Below are 21,779 nucleotides of genomic sequence, written 5' to 3'. Positions count from 1 at the left end.
CAGGATTTCAGGAAAGGGAGTTGTCAATTCCTATGGTACCATTACCTACTAACGAGCGGCGTGATCAATGTTAATGAATGTATATTGTCCCACTTAAACAAACCAAATGTCATACCCAAAATGTAAGCATGAAAATGTCATGTAAAACAAATGCACTAAGTATGATGAACATACATAGCGTGAAAATGTCATGTAAAACAAATGCACTAAGTATGATGAACATACATAGCGTGAAAATGTCATGTAAAATAAATGTACTAAGTATGCGCTAAACGAACATACGTAGCATAAAATGTCATGTAAATCGAAGTATTTAATGAACATAGCAAGTGTATGATGAGAAAACATGAAAGCACGAAAGTAACAAGTAGGCACATGTGTTTCACCCCAAAATGTTGAAAAACAGTAAAAGAGGGGACTATGTACTCACTTGAGATTGCTTAGAAGTCGTAGAACAACCACCAAGCAATGCTAGAAGATCACGGAATCAAACAACACCTATAAAGGCACCTACATTAATAAACGGACCTATCGGAGGATCGGGTAGTACGAGGGTTCGCAAACCAAATAAGTGTGGGAACTTATGTAATATGGTTTGACAAAGCCTACATACTAAAACGAAACTTATCCTAAGTGCTTTTGACCCGTTACGACCCGCTTAGGTAGCTTATGCTACTTTAACGCGTCGTTTGCGTAAAACGCGCTTGAAACGCCTAACTAGCCCTATGACAAGCAAGATATGCCTTAACACACTTAATATTGTTGCTAAATCAGTTTAGGTGTCAAAATTTATGTTACATAAGTTTAAAATGAATTTTAGTGTAAAAAGGGCATTTTGGTAATTTACCTAAGGCACAAGAACCACTTGTCATACAACTATTCAAATGGCGTGACCATAAGGTATAACCTTGAAAGGTTATTCCCTATACACTATGGTCACCTAATGTGTTTGGTCGGATCCTAATGATCGACCAAATGGGTCGGGTTCGTAAGTATAAGCGATTGATTAGATCGCTTACCCTTACGACCCTAAACAAGCACAAAACTAAAAGCGACGAGCTAAACATGCTAGAACATGTTTAGAAAACATGTTTTGGTATTAAAACAAACGGTTTTAATACCCTAAAGTAGTTTGGTTACAAAATGCGCAAGAAAACGCATTTTGACCGAAACTACGGCTCGTCACTAAGCCTAGATAACTTGGTAATCAGTAGGTATAGTCGCTAGGGACTATAACCAACGTGATTACGCTCACGTTATGAAGTTCAAACGAACTTCGCATTGACCATAAACTGGTCAATGCAGAAAGTCAAACAAAGTTTGACTTTCGGACTCGAAAAGCAATAAAAGAACGAAAGAATACTTACAACGGGTCCCCGCAAGATTGAATTCCGAGTACTCTCAGGTATGAAGTGTCAAAGCACCCCAACTTAGAGAGCAACCTCTGAATTCAAGTGTGAGGGAAATGGGCAAGACATGGAGGGGTATATATAGGATTTGGTGAACCGTTAAGATCGTTCCTCGCAAAGCGTGCTTCGATCTTGGCCATCCATGTGTACCCATAGTTTTTAAAAACCATTTGAGCCCATTATTTCAGTCCCCTGATTCGAAAATACCATTTGCAATGAGTTTTTGAGTGCATAACAGCTGTTAGCAGCTGTTAAAACTGTTTTTGCAGTTCTGGGGACCTCACGCGGCCCGCCTAAGGTTTGGGAGAATCCTTACGCGCCCCGCCTGAGGAAAATTTGATAGATTTGTCAGTTTTGGTCCCTGCAGCTTAGAAACATGCGTTTCGGCCCATTTTTGACACGTTTAAACCCCGTTAACCTCATTTCAAGGCTCTAAAATGAAGTTAAAGTATAGGGGACTCAAAACATGCTCAAAAATATCTCGGATGTCGGTCGTTTGGTCGTACGATCGCGATATTCGCTTAATTACGACGGAATGCGCATAAGCGCGAAAAACGATCCAAATTGCACGACGAATGGATTTTTCTCATGCCAAACATTAAAATATAATATTTTAATGCTTACATAAATTTTTGGATGTCCGGAAGTAATCAGAACGTAAGATATGCGCGAAAGTGCAAACTTATGCACTTTTTGACACTTTTAGTCCCTGAATGAGCATAAAGTTTATTTTAGCACACCGAACCCCTCAAAGCCTATTTCTAAGCTATGTAAAGGATATTTAAGGTGTGTTTAACTTATGATCATGTTCCGGAATGTTCGTTACAGTTCAGATTGGCATACTTTCGCAGTTTGTCAATTTTAGTCCCTGTAAGCGAATTAACTGAATTTTGCCATACCAAAGCCTTCGAAACTTATTTCTAAGTTATGTAAAGGTTATTTAAGGTATGTTAAGCATAAAATGATGTTCTGGAGTATTTTTTGCATATAACTGATTACGTTTTCGTACCAGTTTGCGTAAAATTCTCCAGAAAGCGATATAGAGTTTGAAATCGAATAAAGCCAAAACATGAAAAACATCAAACATGAATAAACAAACATTGGGATCAAATAACTTTATTTCATTGATAACCGAACTGTTTACAATGATTACAAGCACAAATGTCACATGGCTGGGTATTATCGCAGATTCATTGAGGATTTCTCGAAAATCGCTCAACCTTTGACCTCTCTCACGCAGAAAGACAAGAAGTTCGATTGGGAAGAAAAACAAGAATAAGCATTCCAATTATTGAAGAACAAACTTTGTGACGCACAGATCTTATCTCTACCCGAAGGCACTGATGACTTCGTGGTGTATTGCGACGCTTCACGTCAAGGTTTGGGCTGCGTGTTGATGCAGCGATAAAAAGTTATAGCCTATGCTTCGCGCCAGCTGAAGGTTCATGAGAAAAACTACACCACGCATGACTTGGAGTTAGGCGCTGTGGTGTTTGCATTGAAGATCTGGCGACACTACTTATATGGCACGCGGTGTACCATCTATACTGATCACAAGAGTCTACAGCACATCTTCGATCAAAAGGAGCTTAACATGAGGCAAAGATGCTGGGTTGAACTGTTAAACGACTATGATTGTGAAATCAAGTATCACCCGGGGAAGGCGAATGTAGTCGCCGATGCGTTAAGTCGGAAAGAAAGGATTAAGCCCATAAGGGTTAGGGCTTTGGAAACGATTGTTTAGACAGACCTCTCGTTATGCATTCGTGCCACGCAGAGGGAAGCTCTCAAAAGGGAAAACCTCATGGACGAATACCTCCGTGGGATGGAGAAGCAGTTGGTACCAAAGGAGGATGGAACATTATGTTTCTTGGGAAGAATTTGGGTTCCTTTCTTTGGTGGTCTGAGAGGCGTTATCTTTGATGAAGCTCACAAGTCACGGTACTCGATCCATCCAGGATCGGATAAGATGTACCAAGATCTAAAGGATTTCTATTGGTGGCCAAGAATGAAAGGCGATGTAGCGGTATATGTTGGCAAATGTTTAACTTGCGCCAAGGTAAAGGCTGAGTACCAGAAACCTTCAGGTCTCCTACAACAACCTGGAATACCCCAGTGGAAGTGGGAACAGAGATTTCAATGGACTTTATAACAAAATTACCAAAGACGCCTAAGGGCCATGATACAATTTGGGTGATTGTAGACCGTTTGACGAAATCTACACACTTTTTGGCAATTAAAGAGAAAGACAACACGAGCAAGTTAGCTGAGCTATACCTGAGAGAGATTGTTGCCCGACATGGGGTGCCTCTCTCAATTATCTCTAATAGAGATGGGAGATTCGTGTCAAGGATTTGGCAATCCTTTCAAGAAGCTTTTGGTTCTCAGTTGAACCTGAGTACTGCCTTTCACCCGTAGACAGACGGACAGAGTGAACGAACGATTCAGACACTGGAAGATATGTTGCGAGCTTGCGTAATGGATTTAGGTGGAAGTTGGGACACTCACCTACCATTGGTCGAATTTACATACAACAACAGTTATCATGCAAGCATTCAAGCTGCACCATTCGAAGCTCTTTATGGATGCAAGTGTCGATCACTGATATGTTGGGCTGACGCCGGTGATAGATAGCTTGTCTGTCCGGAAGTGGTCCAGGAGACGACAGACAAGATTGCACAGATACGAGAGCGCATCAAGGCGGCTCGTGATTGACAAAAGTGTTATGCGGACCGGAGAAGAAAACCTCTGGAATTTGGGGTGGGAGATATGGTATCGTTGAAAGTTTCACCCTGGAAGGGTGTAGCACGCTTTGGGAAGCGTGGGAAGTTGAACCCCAAGTACATTGGTCCATTTGAAATCCTGAAGAGGGCTGGTTTGGAAGCATATAAGTTGGACCTACCCGTAGAACTAAATGGCGTTCATGATACATTCCATGTATCAAATTTGAAAAAGAGTCCAACTCAAGAAACAGTTGTCGTACCTACTGATGAAGTCCACATTGACGACACGCTCCACTTTATTGAAGAACCTGTGGAGGTTACTGATTAGAAGATTAACAAGACACGTCAGAGTAGTGTCAAACTCGTCAAGGTTCGATGGAACGCACGAAATGGCCCGGAGTTCACATGGGAACCTGAGGATCGAATGAAGGAAAAATACCCCCATTTATTCCCCAAGACCCTTGCAACTAGAAGTAGAACTTAAAATTTCGGGACGAAATTTTCTTAACGGGGGGGGGGGGGGGGGAGAATGTGACAACCCTCACTAAACCAGGTATCCGTACAATTAATTAATCTTAATTACGTGCTTAATGATTGTGCTTGATTACAACTAATGACGTAAACCGCTTTCTGATTCCTGTAACATACATACATATGCATCACATTTCATACTGTCACTCCATTCATTACATACAAACTTTAGTGACATACTTGATGCGCAAAGCACAGTTAGCACAGTTAAGCGGATAACTCAGAAATATACTGACAGTGCCAGTACATAGACAGACAGTGTTTTGAGACCAAGTATGGGCCAGGGACAAAGTACTACACTAGTATGGGTGTAGGGAAGTGAGGACCATAAGACTGTGTCACTAGGTGATAGTTTGAGTGCCGGAAAGTGCCTAAAACTCATTTTTAGTACAGAATTCTGCATTTTCAGCAAAAATTCAGCTTTTAACATACTCGTATTATGCAGAGAATTGACTAAATGGTCCTGAATGCTTTCCTAAGTGTTGGGAATTAATTGTGTTACAAAAGGATACATAAAAGACACTCTACGGTACAATTTAACACTTTAACGGAACGATACTTAACCGAACAACCGGACGTTACCCAGGACACCAAAATTTTGTCAGAAACATTATTTTATTATTTTTAACTAATTATGTTCTCCAAATACCCCAACACACTGTGAAAATATGTCATGCACATAATACCTTAGATAATACCCTTAATGTGACAACTCGTAATTCGAACCTACCTTGTATAACGTTACGTGCTTATGTGATGCTTTGATTTAATGGTATGTATGTTAAATGTTACGTTTTATTATGTGATAAGTGCTATGAGATTGTAGTGTGTTAAACATACGTGTAACATATGTGGATTGTACAACGTTTAACCGAATCGCACAACACACAACCCAATCGCACAAGCCCGAGGTTGGGCCGTATGGCTTGTAATCGGACTATAGGGCAGCCCATGTTAGGGTTCGGCCCACCCTCACACGCATAACACTTAGAGTGTTGTAACCATCTCTTATTCTTATCAAAACACTAACACACACAAGCTACAAACCCTAGCTCTCTCTCTCTCACGAACCGAAGGCAGCTAAAACATCCTCCTCACCGAAGTTCTTAGAGTTCGGATCATCCTCTTGTTCGGATCAATTCTTGTTCTTTCTCCATCCGGTTAGTATGATTAACTATTGTTTGATGATATTATGATGTGTGCTCGATATAATTGATGATGATTGTCATGTTCGAATACTATGTGATTAAGAATGTATGAAAGTAATCGGCCATATACGTGTTTGATATGAATCAGTAGAGTTGATTGTAGTACTCATGAAATCGGCTTATGTGTATTATAGAATATCCATGATAAATCGGGTTTCACATTATTGTACTAAGAATCGAATGTTTGATTGGTGTTCATGTCTTGTTCAATTAGGGTTCATGTGATTTGGATATAACAACTTTGTTTGATCGATGGTAGGTTGTTTTGAGAGTAAGGAAACTGTTAATTGATTGAAACATGGAAACTTTGGTATGATTGTAACCGAATGCATAAAATTCGGGATATATTTAACCAATCGCACAAGGGGGGGGGCTCGATTTCATAAGAGCCCAATCGCATAAGCTAGCTAACCGCACAAGAGGTCCCCAGTCGCACAAGTTAGGTACAATTGGATAAGCACAGTGTACTACGTCTCATTGCAAGATCGTACAAGATCTTGTGGATCGCACAAGACAGTGCCGATCGCACAAGATCTTGGGCCACACACGGATCACTTAAATTATTTCGCTGATGGGCCTTAAGCCCAATTCCAATCACACAACTACCCGGATCGTACAACCCAATTCTGTCGCACAAGATCACTAATGGACCGAGCCTACTGATGTATCGCACAAGTTGAATGGTTTGTTAAGCCGTTGGGCCTTCAAGCCCAAACCTGATCCCACAATCCGTCCGGGTCGCACAAGTCAACCTGGTCGTACATGATGATTAGATCGCACAAGATTGTTGTTTGTTGTTGGGCCGTATATGTTTGGACCGTTTATCTATTTGGGCCGATCACCATTAGACATATAAATGGCATAAGTTGAATGTGTTGCTTGACTACTAAATGTTGCCATGATCCATTTGTGTTTGTAACGTGTTAACTCTGTGTAACCATACGTGCTTTGCTTGAACCAAACCTGACTCGTATGGTAATCCTGTTAGGACGTGATTGACCATTTATAAATCAAGTAACTTTTGGTATAATCTGCCGAGCAAACCAAGGTGAGTTCAATGCATTTTCTCAAGCATGCGTCCCGGTGGTTTGGGACAACTGGTAAACATTTGGAAGGGAAACTCTGGGTAAACAATTACTTGGGTATTGGTTATTGTACATGGGATCGATCATTACCAATGCTTGGTTAGGAGCATTGGGGTTGTTAAGAGGCACACTCCTGGGATACATATGGGCACATTCCCTAGGGTATCTAGCTTGAGCAACATCGTAACGCGACATTGAATCGCATTAACATACATCTGGTAACAAAACACGTTAACAAAACCTTGAACTCACCAGCGTAGTCTGACACACTTGTTTGCATGCTTGTAGGTCGTTAACCTTGGAACATGGACATGCTATCTGGGAGTGCTGGAGTGGTCATGGATCGAAGCTATTGGATTACTTATAATTGATACGTTGGTTTTGAGTTTTATTATGAAACAATTGCTAAACGACTTATCATATGCTTCCGCTATATAACTCTTTGTGAATCGATATTATGTTTGACATTTAATCTTGGCAATTAATGACATGTTTTATTCAATTATTTATCATTGGTTCAATGTGATTGGTGGCTCAGACTCTGATGTGTAACACGCCTTGCGGGGTTCCCGCAGGTGGTATTTTGGGGGTGTTACAGTTTGGTATCAGAGCCACTGGTTATAGTGAACTAGGTTTTAAAACGTTTTATAAAACCAGACTATAACCAAACAACTTCGAAGATCGATCATGACACTCAGCTCCAGATTGCAAGGTTCGTCTCTCTCTCTCTCTTTATACATTACTTGCTTAGCAGTCACACACACCCACAACATATATGAAATGAAACATTAAACACCATAGTGACTTGATAGTGTGACACTACTCTTCGACTCATGTGAATCATAGACCTGTGATACCATCTGTTGTGTTGTTTGAACGGGGGAAACTTCGAGCGCAAGCTAAGAGGCACTGAGATAAGCATGCAAATTGCCTTATTATTATGGGTGCACACTTAATAATAACGCGGAGTGCATGCAAGTCCCAATGAGGCTTATCGAGCGTGAGAAGGGTTCTGCCTTACTATGTGCGAACTTGGTAGTGCGTAAATATCAGTATGATACTTGACTTCCATCTCGTTTCGAATTTCTGAATCGATTCATTTCCAACTATAGAATCATGAGTGGACGAGGACACGGACGTGGCAACATCAACATGACTCAGGCTGAGTTGACTGACTTAATCAATACCCGTGTGGCTGAGGCCTTAGCAGCCTATCAAGCTGGTACGGAATGTACCAAGTACTCTTTACTCTTATGCCACGTACATGTCTTTTCACTTCTATAACGTGTTTCCTTCCATCATTTAGGTCAGCAAGCGCAACCCCAACCTAACCAACCTACGTGTACGTTCAAAATGTTTATGGACTGTAAGCCACAAACCTTCACTGGGACTGAAGGGGCTGTGGGACTTCTGAGATGGTTCGAGAAAGCAGAGTCTGTGTTTGCTATCTGTAACTGTCCCGCTGGGGACAGGGTGAAATATGCTGCGGGTACCTTGGCGGATGGTGCCCTAACGTGGTGGAATGCCCAAGTCCAACTGTTGGGCATCGAGGCAGCGAATGCTACAACTTGGGATGACTTCAAAGAGCTGATCCGGGAAGAGTATTGTCCTCGGGACGAGGTCCAGAAGTTGGAAAACGAGTACTACGACTTGAAGATGGTTGGATCTGAAGTCGAAGCGTATGTGAAGCGATCGTATGAACTGGCCGACATGTGCCCGAACTTGTCCCGGCCTATGTCCCGGAGGATTGAGTTATTCATCAAAGGGTTGCCTCCGCGTGTGAAGAGCTTGGTCACTGCAGCCCATCTCAATGATTTAACACAGATTGTTCGACTGACTCATAAGATTGTGGACCAAGAGGTCGAGAGCAATTCGTTACCCCCGCGCATTTCAGCTACCGCTGCTACGGCACCCACTGCTACTACATCTGCTAATGATAACAAACGGAAGTGGAGCGACTACGACAAAGCATCCAGTGCTGGTCAGACTCAGAAAAGGCCAGACAACACCAACCGCAACATCAGCCAGTCGTCTTCTGTCAATCAAGGCCAGGGAAGTAGCCAAAGTCAGGGTCAGTATGCGGGGAGGAAGCCACGGTGTAACAAGTGTGGCTATCATCATTTCGGGCCGTGTGGTCGGATATGTAACAGGTGTGGTAAGGCGGGCCATGAGGCCAGGGATTGTAGGGCCTCACAACCCAAACACCAGCAGCAACAGACTCAGCAAAACTAGAGACAACAGGGGCAACCACCCCAGCAGAACCAGGGTTTCAGGAAGGGATGCTATCAGTGTGGTGACGAGGGCCACTTTAAGCGGGATTGCCCTCTGTTAAACCAGAACGCCAACGACAACAACCGCCCGAACAACAACAATGCTGGGAACAACAACAACGGCAACAACGGGGGAAATGGTGCTCGAGGCAGAGTGTTCCAGCTTGGAGCAGGGGATGCTAGGAATGACGGCAACGTTGTAACTGGTACGTTTCCTGTTAACAATCGTATTGCTTCTGTATTATTTGATTCGGGTGCTGATTGGAGTTATGTGTCCCTAGAGTTTAGTCAACGATCAGGGGTAACCCCAACACCTTTAAAAGTTAAACAAGTAGTAGAACTAGCAGATGGTAAAACGATAGAAGCCTCGAATGTCCTTTTTGGATGTAAACTAGACCTCGTGGGTCAGGTGTTTGACATTGACCTCCTTCCCGTTACGCTTGGTAGTTTTGACATAGTGGTAGGCATGGATTGGTTGTCTAAGCAGCAAGCAGAAATTTTGTGTAAGGAGAAAGTTGTGCGTATTCCTCTCCCTGATGGGGAGTCATTGTTTGTTCAAGGGCATCGTAGTGGGACGATAGCTGGGATTATCACGACCATGCGTGCACAGCAGTATCTACAAAAGGGGTATCCTGCACTGTTAGCGTTAGTTACCAACGCTCAGTCTGAAGAGAGTAAGATCGAGGATCTACCAGTGGTGCGAGAATTCGCTGATGTATTTCCAGAGGAGCTACCAGGGTTACCTCCTCACCGTCAAGTGGAATTTCAGATTGATCTTGCGCCGGGAGCGGCTCCAATTGCTCGAGCCCCTTACCGGCTAGCACCTGGAGAGTTACAGGAGTTGTCCAATCAACTACAGGAGTTGTTGGATAGAGGTTTCATTCGACCCAGTTCATCGCCTTGGGGAGCCCCAGTTCTGTTCGTAAAGAAGAAAGACGGGTTATTCCGTATGTGTATCGACTATCGAGAGCTCAACAAGGTAACCATCAAGAATCGATATCCATTACCACGCATCGACGACTTGTTTGACCAGCTGCAAGGGTCAAGTTTCTATTCAAAGATCGACTTAAGGTCGGGTTATCACCAGGTAAGGGTTAGGGAAGAGGACGTTCCCAAGACTGCTTTTCGAACGCGCTACGGACACTATGAGTTTTTGGTCATGCCGTTTGGATTGACGAATGCACCAGCGGTTTTCATGGATCTCATGAACCGCGTATGTAAGCCATATCTTGACGAGTTTGTTATAGTGTTTATTGACGACATCTTAGTCTATTCCAAGAACAAAGAAGATCACGAGCGTCACCTACATCTCATCTTGGAACTTTTGAGAAGGGAACAGTTGTATGCGAAATTTTCTAAGTGCGACTTTTGGATTCGAGAAGTGCACTTCCTTGGGCACGTTGTTAACGAGAAAGGGATACATGTGGATCCTGCGAAGGTGGATGCAGTTAAGAATTGGGCGGCACCAAAGACTCCGTCTGAGGTGCGACAATTTCTTGGTCTCGCAGGGTATTATCGAAGGTTCATTAAAGATTTCTCAAAAATCGCGCAACCTCTCACCTCGCTGACACAGAAGAACACGACGTACTCTTGGGGAACGAAACAGGAAGAGGCTTTCCAAGTTCTGAAGCAGAGACTTTGCAGTGCACCAATCTTGTCTTTACCAGAGGGCACCGAAGATTTTGTGGTATATTGTGATGCGTCAATTCAGGGTCTCGGTTGTGTGTTGATGCAACGCGAGAAGGTAATAGCTTATGCTTCTCGTCAGCTGAAGATGCACGAGAAGAACTACACGACACACGACTTGGAGTTAGGAGCGGTGGTATTTGCGTTAAAGATCTGGAGGCACTATCTGTACGGTACCAAATGCACCATCTACACCGACCATAGGAGTCTCTAGCACATCTTCGACCAGAAAGAGTTGAATATGCGACAACGACGATGGGTGGAATTATTGAACGATTATGAATGTGCCATCAAGTATCATCCGGGCAAGGCAAACGTTGTAGCCGATGCCCTCAGCAGAAAGGACAATGCACCTAGGCGTGTGCGAGCATTGCAACACACGATCCAGTCCAATCTTCCTTCCCAGATACGGGACGCTCAGTTAGAAGCGTTGAAACCAGAGAACGTTCGAGCTGAAGCTTTACGTGGCTCGAGACAACGACTAGAACAAAAGGGAGACGGTGCTTACTACGTAACTGGACGCATTTGGGTTCCATTCTTTGGCAACTTACTGTGACAACCCTCACTAAACCAGGTATCCGTACGACTTAATTAACTATTAATTGTTGCCTAATTACTGTGCTTAACTGAGATTTCTGATAAACTGCTACTTGATTGTTGATACTTGTACATATCTGCATCATACTTTGATTTTTCCGTCACTACATTATTTACTTACTGAACTCTAGTGACAAACATGATGCACAAAAGCACAGTAGCACTTGAACGGATAACCTATTGAACATGCTGATATAGCCAGCATCAGGCAGACACCGCCTCTAAAGGCCTGAATGAGCCAGAAATATTTTACTACACCCATAGTGTGTGTAGGAATACAAGGGTTGTTAAACTGCGTCTTTAGGAATAAGATACAGAGATTGGATGTGCCTAAAACGTACTCTGAGCACGAACCACAGCACTTTTATCAACACACTAGCTTTTAGCTAACTAATAAAGTGCCAAAACATGGGGAAATATTCCTGACACTTTGCAGAATAAATTGTGTCGCTAAAAATATTAATTACGACGCTTAAAGGATTACTTAAGCACTTTAACGGATTACTATCCAACCGAACAACCGGACTATACCCGGAACATAAAAATATTGCCAGAAATATTATTAGCCTTTTTCTGAGCCAGTTAGGGTCCCTGATTACCCTAACACCCGCTTTATAACGCATCAAACAACTAACGGGGTTAACCTCTAAAAATAACCTACTTTATGTAACTGAACTCTAACTGAACAATCGAGATCCAACCGGATACCCCCCCCCAATGGGATCGGCCACCATGATGTGACAAGGGGAGTACACCTTTTTGATTATTATATTAGATTACGTGGATATCTAGACGACATAAGATCCGTTGGACGATGATCAAACTTTTGTCTATAAATAACAAGACTTAGCACAAGAGTTAAACCACCACATTTCACCAACACCTTGCTCTCTCTTGCTCTCCTACCTCTCGGCCGTAACTCCCCACCCACACACCTCCATCTTTCGGCTCTTGTTCACCTATTCCAAGCTTATACAAGGTGTTCGGGTCACGTATAAGGAAGCTTGAAGCAAGCGGAAGTTGAAGGACCTCGTTCATTTGCTTTTATCCACGCCATTTTCGCCAAAGATCTTCCCTAGCCCCGAGCTAGAGGTATAACATTTAAAACTCACTCTTGATCGTATCTAAAGTGGTTAATATGATTTTTAACGGTTAAAAGTTGGAATCATGCGTTTTGAATCTTTAAAGACTACCAAAACTCGAATATTGTTGGTTAAAAGCTTATAACGCGTGTAAAAGTTGTAGTAATTGAATATGTTGGTTATTGAGGCCCGATCTACGATGTGGTGGCTCTTATCATCGTTTAACCCGACTTTGTTAAGGTCACGAATCTTGACATACGCTTGTTTCTTTTGGTACAAGGGTTAAAAGGTGAAACTCCACCACACGAGAAGCATAGACTTGTGTAAAAGTATTTTGACTTGTAAAATAGTATTTAAAACGAGCCGATCTACGTATGTACAAGTGGTATATTCGTAGAACCGGGTGTCGAGAAAATCATGTTTTATATAAGTTAAATAACATGCTAACAAATATGATTTTTATAAACTACAAGTGTATAAACTCTTGTGAAACGAAAGATCCGACAAAATAACAATTTTTATAAAAAGTTGTCGGGAAGTTGTAAAGGAAGATTTGTTCTAAAAACGGGGTTTTTACAAGACTAAATTATTATATACATAGATCCACTAAATATAACGAGATCTACACTATGATTTTCGGAAAAACTACAAGTTCATGTAATAATGCGATTTTACATACTAGTCTACAAGTTTAATGTGTTGAAACTTGTTTAATGTGTTGGAAATTGATTGGTTGATTTGAAGAAGTGTTGAAATGATTTTGTAAAAGAAAATGATACGCTTGATAGCGTGGCCACCTCCAATTACAGGGGAAACTCTGGCGAAATTTTTTCTAAAATCTAACACTTAGATTTATTTACAAGTGTTAGACTACTTTTGACATATTTTCAAATATATTTCGCCATGACTTTATTTACAAATATTCGGAGGTGGGGTTTTCACAAAAATAAACGTGAAAAATATTTATTCGGTAAATATATTTTTCACAACACTGTTTATGATTATTTTGTGAAAATATATAAATATTATTTTTAGAGTAAAAATAATATTTACAAACTTTGTTGAACCCAAAATAATACCAACGCCTATACGACAAACATATAAGTTACAACGGTAATTACTATTACCACTTAATCGCCAAAACGTAACTTACGCTTTATACGGAAATATTCACGAATGCGTATATTGTCAACGTATTATTTTGGAAAGTATTACACGAAGAGAAAATATATTATTTTTGAGAAAAATAATTATATTTTGGGAATGAGAAATAAAATATATTAAGTGAGACTTAATATTATAAACACGCATGTATTAATTCCCCCATCCTTGGGAAGGAGATTTTCTACCAAGTATATACACGGAACGGTTGTCTAACCGTTTCCCGAAAAATTAAACTATAAAGCTAAGGCACGGCCATCCGTCTAATAGAATTAGCACATGTAGGTCGTTGCACAGCTTTCGGACATTTGGAGTGCTTGATTTAGCTACGCACTGACTGTGAGTTCATGTCCCCCTTTTCTCTTAACTGTTTTAAGTTTTATAAACTGCGGGGGTGAAATACATGTTACAATGATTATGAATATGTTTATACATGGTATGGTTAGCGTAAGGAGGTTTACTACTTAGATCATGTGAGTGGGTAGGCACAACTTGAGGCCATTAATCCTCGTAGTAGGACCGAGGGACAGGAGCGGTAGATCTATCTGGGTGTAGCGAGCCCAGCCCCAGGTCCAGCATAACGGACCTCGGGGTGACTTAGTGCCCGACGCATAAATCCGCTAGGTTTGAGTCATCCCTACTTGCACTTCACACATATCAATGTCCTTGCAAACCATTGGTGATCTCTTTTTCCTTATTTGCTACATACCAGGTTTTTGATAAAGATAAAGGTTTGTTTACTCACTATTCGCATGAACTCGCTCAACATTATTGTTGATTTTTCAACTTACATGTATTTCAGGAAACTAACGATCTGGCGCGGTATGGCTTGTTTTCCGCTGCATTAGGCCCGAGGTCATCCAGGGTTCGAGGCTTGTGACTCTTTCCTGGACAAGTCACAATCCCTGAACCATGTTTACTTTAAGTTTGCATTTGTAATGTTTAGACAAAGTTACGGTTGTTGGGTGTTAACCCGTTAAGACAATGTTTTACTATTTTATTTTTTAATGGATGATCTTGCATATTTTAATTCATATAGCTTTGTTATGATTAAGCTATGGTATTAAGAAGTCACACCAAATTAACCACGCTTCCGCAAAGCCAGGGTGTGACAGCTTGGTATCAGAGCTCTGATCATAGCGAACTAGGATTCCTTCTCGAGTCTAGACTATGATCACTAGGGCTCTCACGAAAACATTTTTCTGCATACCACTTAAGTCCAGATCCAAAACGTTTTTATAAACAAATGTTGAGCACATTTCATTTATTCATTATTAGGCTCAGTCCTGAAGACTGAGGCTCGGTCTTGGAGGCCGAGGCTCGATCTTAGAGATCGAGGTAGATGTTATTTATGTTAGGCTCAGTCTTGGAGGCTGAGGCTCGGTCTTGGAGGCCGAGGCTCGATCTTAGAGATCGAGGTAGATGTTTGTTGTTTTAGGCTCAGTCTTGGAGGCTGAGGCTCGGTCTTGGAGGCCGAGGCTCGATCTAAGAGGTCGAGGTGGATGATAGAGCAGTCTTAGAGACTGGGAGGAATTTGGCTAGTGGGACTAGGAATGTCAGTCTAGGAGACTGGGAGGCTAGTGGGACTAGGAGAATTATTTGATTGTTTATTGTTGACTTACATGTTTACATGAATATATGATTGATTATTATACGTATATGTGTTTGTGTTACAAACGTCATGCTTTCACCATGTACTAGAAAGATGGACACTACGAATCCCATGGCCATAGTATCAGACGACATAGTTGCAGCGGAGCACGAGGTGTACATTTCCGATACTACCGGCATAGACGATGACGACTTTCAGCCCCTTTTGCGCTGCCTGATGTCGTAGCAGAGCCTACTGATGGCCATCTTGTTGGGAATTTGCCACTCGTGGTGATCCCTGTTCCTGTACCCCTTGCTGCTTATCCCATTGTTGATATGCCCCCCCGACGTGGCCTCTGACGACGATAACGATCTACTAGAAAGAGGACCCATTTGAGGGCGAGGCCCTATTGCTGCTGGTATTAACCTACTGCTTGCGGACGCTCCTGCAGGGGAAACTTATGCCCATTCCCCTGTCCCAGACTCATTTGAGTTCCTGACATCCGCATTTTCGCAGCCAGGGAGTGCAGCACCATTCACACGACGCCGACCCTGATACGGCATCATCAGCTACACCGGTTCCCGCACATAGCTTGGAGTTTGATCACAGTATTGAGGGTAATCCTGTTCTTCCATCTGGTTTTGATCCAGACCATGACCTTGAGTTCATACGCTTAGGCCAGCCCTTGGAGGATCCTGTAACCCCCTGTGATGGTTGATCCAGCTGATTTTGAGATAGAGTTTGTTGATCCAGAGCCAGCCGTGGCCCTGAGCCAGGCATTGCTCTTGACCCCGCATTAGAGCATGACCTTGTTCATGCCAATGCACCTGCTGTCGCTCCTTGGTTGATCATCTGCTTGGACGAGAGAAAATGTGGGGTAACTGTGCAAGACAATTTATTATTACGGGGGCCCACGTAATAACGACTTGTAGTGCACAGAAATCCTGGTTGACTCTGCGGGTCAAGCTAATGACAACCAATGTAGCAGGAAATAACTCGAACACGAATGACCAAGGCGATGAAGCCTCGAGTTCATTCTATTTCAAGCAACAAGCCATTGGCAAGCCTATGAGAAGGCTCAGAACATTTATTTCCCCACCCATTCATTGAGTATATTTATGTGTAAAATTGGGTGAGTACATGATGGCTTACGGTGCTATGTATCTCATAGACAATTGGAAAGTTGTCTAACCCACTTCATGCCATTCCGGCAGAAGAGAATGCCACCCAGGCGTGACACAAACACCAGTATGTTGCCAAGGATAGGAGCCGAGCTGCAAAAAAACGCAACTCACAGGCAATTGCACGACATGAAGCTCTCCGCTTTTAGCACAGCAATGGCACTATTGGAAATAATCCCTAGCTGACCGCACCTATAAGCAGTTCCTAAACTGCAAGCCTTTGAACTTTGACGAAACAGAAAGCGCCATTGCATTTGTTCGTTGGCCCGAAAAGATTGACTCCATTCTAAGAAAGACAAACTGTTCGCCCCAAATGGAGTGATACCTTTACCTCAAGGTCATTACTAGACGGCACACTCTCATGGTGGGACCATCATGTTCAGGCCCTTAGCACGGATGCTACTTATGCACTGAGCTGGGACGAGCTCAAGGAAATAATTGAGAAGAAATGTTGTTCTAGGACTGGAATTCAGAAGCTTAAGGTGGAGTTCTGGAATTTGAAAATGGAGAGACTCGAGATTCCTTAACATGTCTAGAAATCGCACGACTTGCCTAGGGTCGTCCCCTACTAAGTCATTATTGTTGTATGATACAGTTATGTACATATAAGCTTTACATGGTGGTCTCGATTTGTGGTAATGCAATCGTAGTATTCTCATCACTTGTGATGTTTGATCTATGGTTTATGTTCTATGACATGAGATGTTATGTGGCTGATTTATTGATAGCATGAGATGTTATTTGCTGATATTGTTGAATACATACGTACATTTTACCTGCTACGACCTAACCTATGTGAAACATCTTTTAGAAGATGCCACCAAGACGCGAAATGCGCATACCCACCAACGAGGCGGAACTTCAGGAAATCATTACTGCAGTCATCGCACAATACGAGGCCCATCACTCCGAGCGCAACGGAGGTACCTCGGAAGATAACGGTTGTCCCTACTGGCACTTCCTCAACTACAAGCCTCCGAAGTTCGACGGCACTGGAGGTGCCATAGCTTTTGTGAAATGGATTGAAAGTATGGATTCCATCTTTCGAATGAGTGGTTGTACGCCAGAACAACAAGTCCTATATGTTTCTGGGTTGTTTCAAGATGGAGCTCGACTATGGTGGTACCTTCAGGTTCAAATGAAGGGCGAAACCGCAGCATATGCATTATCATGGGATGAACTGAAGGGAAAGATGCATGAGAAGTATTGCTCCCAAGAGGAAACCCAGAAGTTGGAAGGGGAATTCCAGAGCCTGATAATGGAAGGTCCAAAAATGTTGGGATACATGCAAAGACTTCATGACTTGGCACGAGTTATTCCCCACTTAGCGGAACCAGAAATGAGGAAATTGGGACAGTTCATTTGGGAACTGGCACCAGAAGTCATGAGCTTAATGGCAGCATCTACGCCACCAACAACTATTGCTGCAAGCAAGATGGGTTTGGCACTCATTACGGAGGCCATTAGACTAGAAAAACTTGCAAACCATGATAGGGAGACTCAGGTAGAGTCATCTGGAAAGAACAAAAGGAAGCTTACCGAAGATACCCGAACAAATAATGATGAACAAAGATCTATTCGAGGTTGTTTTGACTGCGGAGACAAAGGGCATTTCAAGAAAGATTGCCCTAACAACAGACAGGCCAATGATAAGATTTGCTTAGAAACTAAAGCAAGACGTGCTGGGTGCAAATATCACCATGAATGTGGATGTCGGAAGCCTAGGTGCGGGAGGAAAAGGCACAACAAGGATGGTTGTGGGATGAAGAGTCCCAAACAAGGAGAAAACCGTAACAACGCTCAAGGTGGAAGCAGGAAAGGAAATGGCCGAATGCTAGGATGCTTCCATTGTGGGGACACTGGACATCTTAAGAGAGAATGCCCGGAGTTGAAACAAGACCGTGAGAGAACACCCAGCATCGGAGTTTGTGAAGCATGCCAGGATCCAGGCATGATTACTGGTACGTTCTTTAACAACCAAAACTTTCGCATCTATCTTGTGTGAAACTGGTGCTGATTATAGCTTCGTATCATTAGAATTTAAGAATATGCTTGGTTTAGCCGCTAGTAAGTTAGATATTCCGTACTCGATCGAATTAGCAAATGGGAAGTTAGTAGAAGCTAACGAGGTGATTCGAGGTTGTGTGATCGAGTTGGGAGAGCGTGAGTTTGCTCTCGATCTACTACCAGTCCAGTTGGAAAGCTTCGACGTGGTAGTAGGGATGGATTGGTTATTGAGTAACAAGGCCGAGATAGTTGGTCATGAGAAGGTCGTTCGTATCCCGACCGATGATGGTGAGACCATTGTTGTTCATGGGGAGAAGCGTGAGACGCCGTTAAGGATGATTAGCTGCCTGAAAGCAAGGAAGTGTTTGCAGAAAGGATGTGTTGCTTTTCTAGCACACATTGTAGATAAGAAGGCTGCTGAGCCGAAGATCGAAGACATCCCTGTCGTGAAGGAATACCCAGAAGTCTTTCCAGAAGACTTGCCTGGCTTGCCGCCTCAAAGGCAAGTGGAGTTTCGCATCGACTTAGTTCCAGGCGCCGCGCCTGTGGCTAAGGCACCTACAGACTTGCTCCGTCTGAGATGCAAGAGCTGTCGACACAACTTCAAGTGCTGTTAGACAAGGGTTTTATCCGACCAAGCTTCTCGTCTTGGGGAGCTCCAGTTTTGTTAGTGAAGAAGAAGGACGGTAGTTTCCGTATGTGTATTGACTACAGAGAGTTGAACAAGCTGACGATCAAGAATAAGTATCCCCTGCCAAGAATCGATGATCTGTTCGACCAACTTCAAGGTTCAAGCTTCTATTCAAAGATCGATCTTCGATCTGGGTACCATCAACTACGGATACAGGAGGAGAGTATCCCGAAGACAGCCTTCAGAACTCGATATGGACACTACGAGTTTCTCGTTATGCCGTTTGGGTTGACAAACGCACCTGCAGTGTTCATGGATTTGATGAACCGAGTTTGTAAGCCATACCTGGATAAGTTCATGATTGTATTCATCGATGACATCCTGATTTATTCGAAGACAAAGGCTGAGCACGAGCAGCATCTTAGAGCCATTCTGGAGCTGCTAAAGAAGGAACAGCTGTACGCCAAATTCTCTAAGTGTGAGTTTTGGCTAAGAGAAGTGCAATTCCTTGGGCACGTGGTGAATGGAGATGGAATCCACGTGGATCCAACCAAGATTGAGGCGATCAAAGATTGGGAAACGCCAAAGACGCCAACTGAGATTCGGCAATTCTTGGGTTTGGCTGGCTATTATCGAAGGTTCATCGAGAACTTTTCAAAGATCGCTCAACCATTGACACTCCTCACGCAGAAGGACAAGAAGTTTGATTGGGGAATCAAACAGGAGGAAGCATTTCAGATATTGAAGGATAAGCTTTGTAACGCGCCAATCTTAGCTCTACCAGAAGATACAGATAATTTTGTGGTATACTGCGACGCATCGCGTCAAGGATTGGGTTGTGTGTTGATGCAACGTCAAAAGGTTATTGCCTATGCGTCACGACAACTGAAAGTGCACGAAAAGAACTATACCACGCACGATTTGGAGCTTGGCGCAGTGGTTTTCGCTTTGAAGATCTGGAGACACTACCTTTACGGTACAAAGCATACGATCTTCACAGATCACAAGAGCCTCCAGCATATATTCAACCAAGAAGGAGTTGAATATGAGGCAAAGGCGATGGGTCGAGTTGTTGAACGATTACGACTGCGAGATCAAGTATCATCCAGGGAAGGCGAACGTGGTCGCTGATGCCCTAAGTCGTAAAGAAAGAATCAAGCCCATAAGGGTTAGGGCTATGGAAATGATAATTCAAACCGACCTTTCCTCACGCGTTCGTGCAGCACAGAAGAAAGCTCTCAAGGAGGGAAACCTTGAGGAAGAATATCTCCGTGGGATGCAGAAGATATTGGTGCCAAACAGGGAAGGAACGTTATGTTTTGAGAAAAGGATTTGGGTTCCTCTGTTTGGTGGTTTAAGAGAAGTTATCTTTGATGAAGCTCACAAGTCGCGGTACTCTATCCACCCTGGAGCGGATAAGATGTACCAGGATCTTAAGGATTTTTACTGGTGGCCTAGGATGAAGGGCGATGTTGCTATTTACGTGAGCAAATGTTTAACTTGCGCCAAAGTTAAGGCGGAATACCAGAAGCCTTCGGGACTTCTGCAGCAACCAAAAATTCCCCAGTGGAAGTGGGAAGAAATCTCCATGGATTTTATTACGAAGTTGCCAAGAACGCCAAAAGGCCATGACACTATCTGGGTGATAGTGGATCGCTTAACGAAGTCAGCACACTTCTTACCTATCCGCGAGAAGGATAATACAAGCAAATTGGCTGAAATCTACATGAGAGATATTGTTACACGCCATGGAGTACCTCTCTCGATTATTTCTGATAGAGACGGGAGGTTCGTATCGAGGATATGGCAATCCTTCCAGGAAGCTTTTGGCTCAAAGCTGAATATGAGCACAGCTTTTCACCCGCAGACCGACGGACAAAGCGAGCGGACGATTCAGACATTAGAAGATATGCTGAGAGCATGTGTGATGGATTTGGGCGGTAGCTGGGATAAGCATTTACCCCTGGTTGAGTTTTCATACAACAACAGCTACCACACCAGTATTGGTGCCGCGCCGTTGGAAGCTTTATATGGGCGCAAGTGCAGATCACCGCTCTGTTGGTCTGACGCTGGTGATAGACAGTTGGTTGATCCTGAAGTAGTCCAGGAAACCACCGATAAGATCGCACAGATCCGAGACCGTATCAGCGCGGCTCGTGACAGGCAGAAAGCCTACGCAGATCGAAGCAGGAAACCTCTAGAGTTTGAGGTTGGTGAGATGGTTTTGTTGAAGGTATCACCCTGGAAGGGTGTGGCACGATTTGGGAAACGTGGAAAGTTGAACCCGAGGTATATTGGACCATTCAAGATCTTGGAGAGAATCGGGTTAGTAGCTTACAAGTTGGACCTACCTGCCGAACTGAATGGTGTTCACGATACATTTCATGTATCCAATCTAAAGAGAAGTCCAACTCAAGTTAACGTTGCCATTCCTACCGACGAAATTCATGTTGATGACACGCTCCACTTCGTTGAAGGACCTGTCGAGGTCACGGATTGGAAAGTGAACAAGACCCACCGCAGCAGTGTCAAGCTCGTCAAAGTTCGTTGGAATGCTAGACATGGTCCTGAATTCACCTGGGAGCGTGAGGACCAAATGAAAGAGAAATACCCCCAC

This window comes from Helianthus annuus, chromosome 10, assembly GCF_002127325.2.
Source record: "Helianthus annuus cultivar XRQ/B chromosome 10, HanXRQr2.0-SUNRISE, whole genome shotgun sequence".
In the NCBI taxonomy this organism is placed as follows: Eukaryota; Viridiplantae; Streptophyta; class Magnoliopsida; order Asterales; family Asteraceae; genus Helianthus; species Helianthus annuus.
This window is presented reverse-complemented; position numbering follows the sequence as displayed.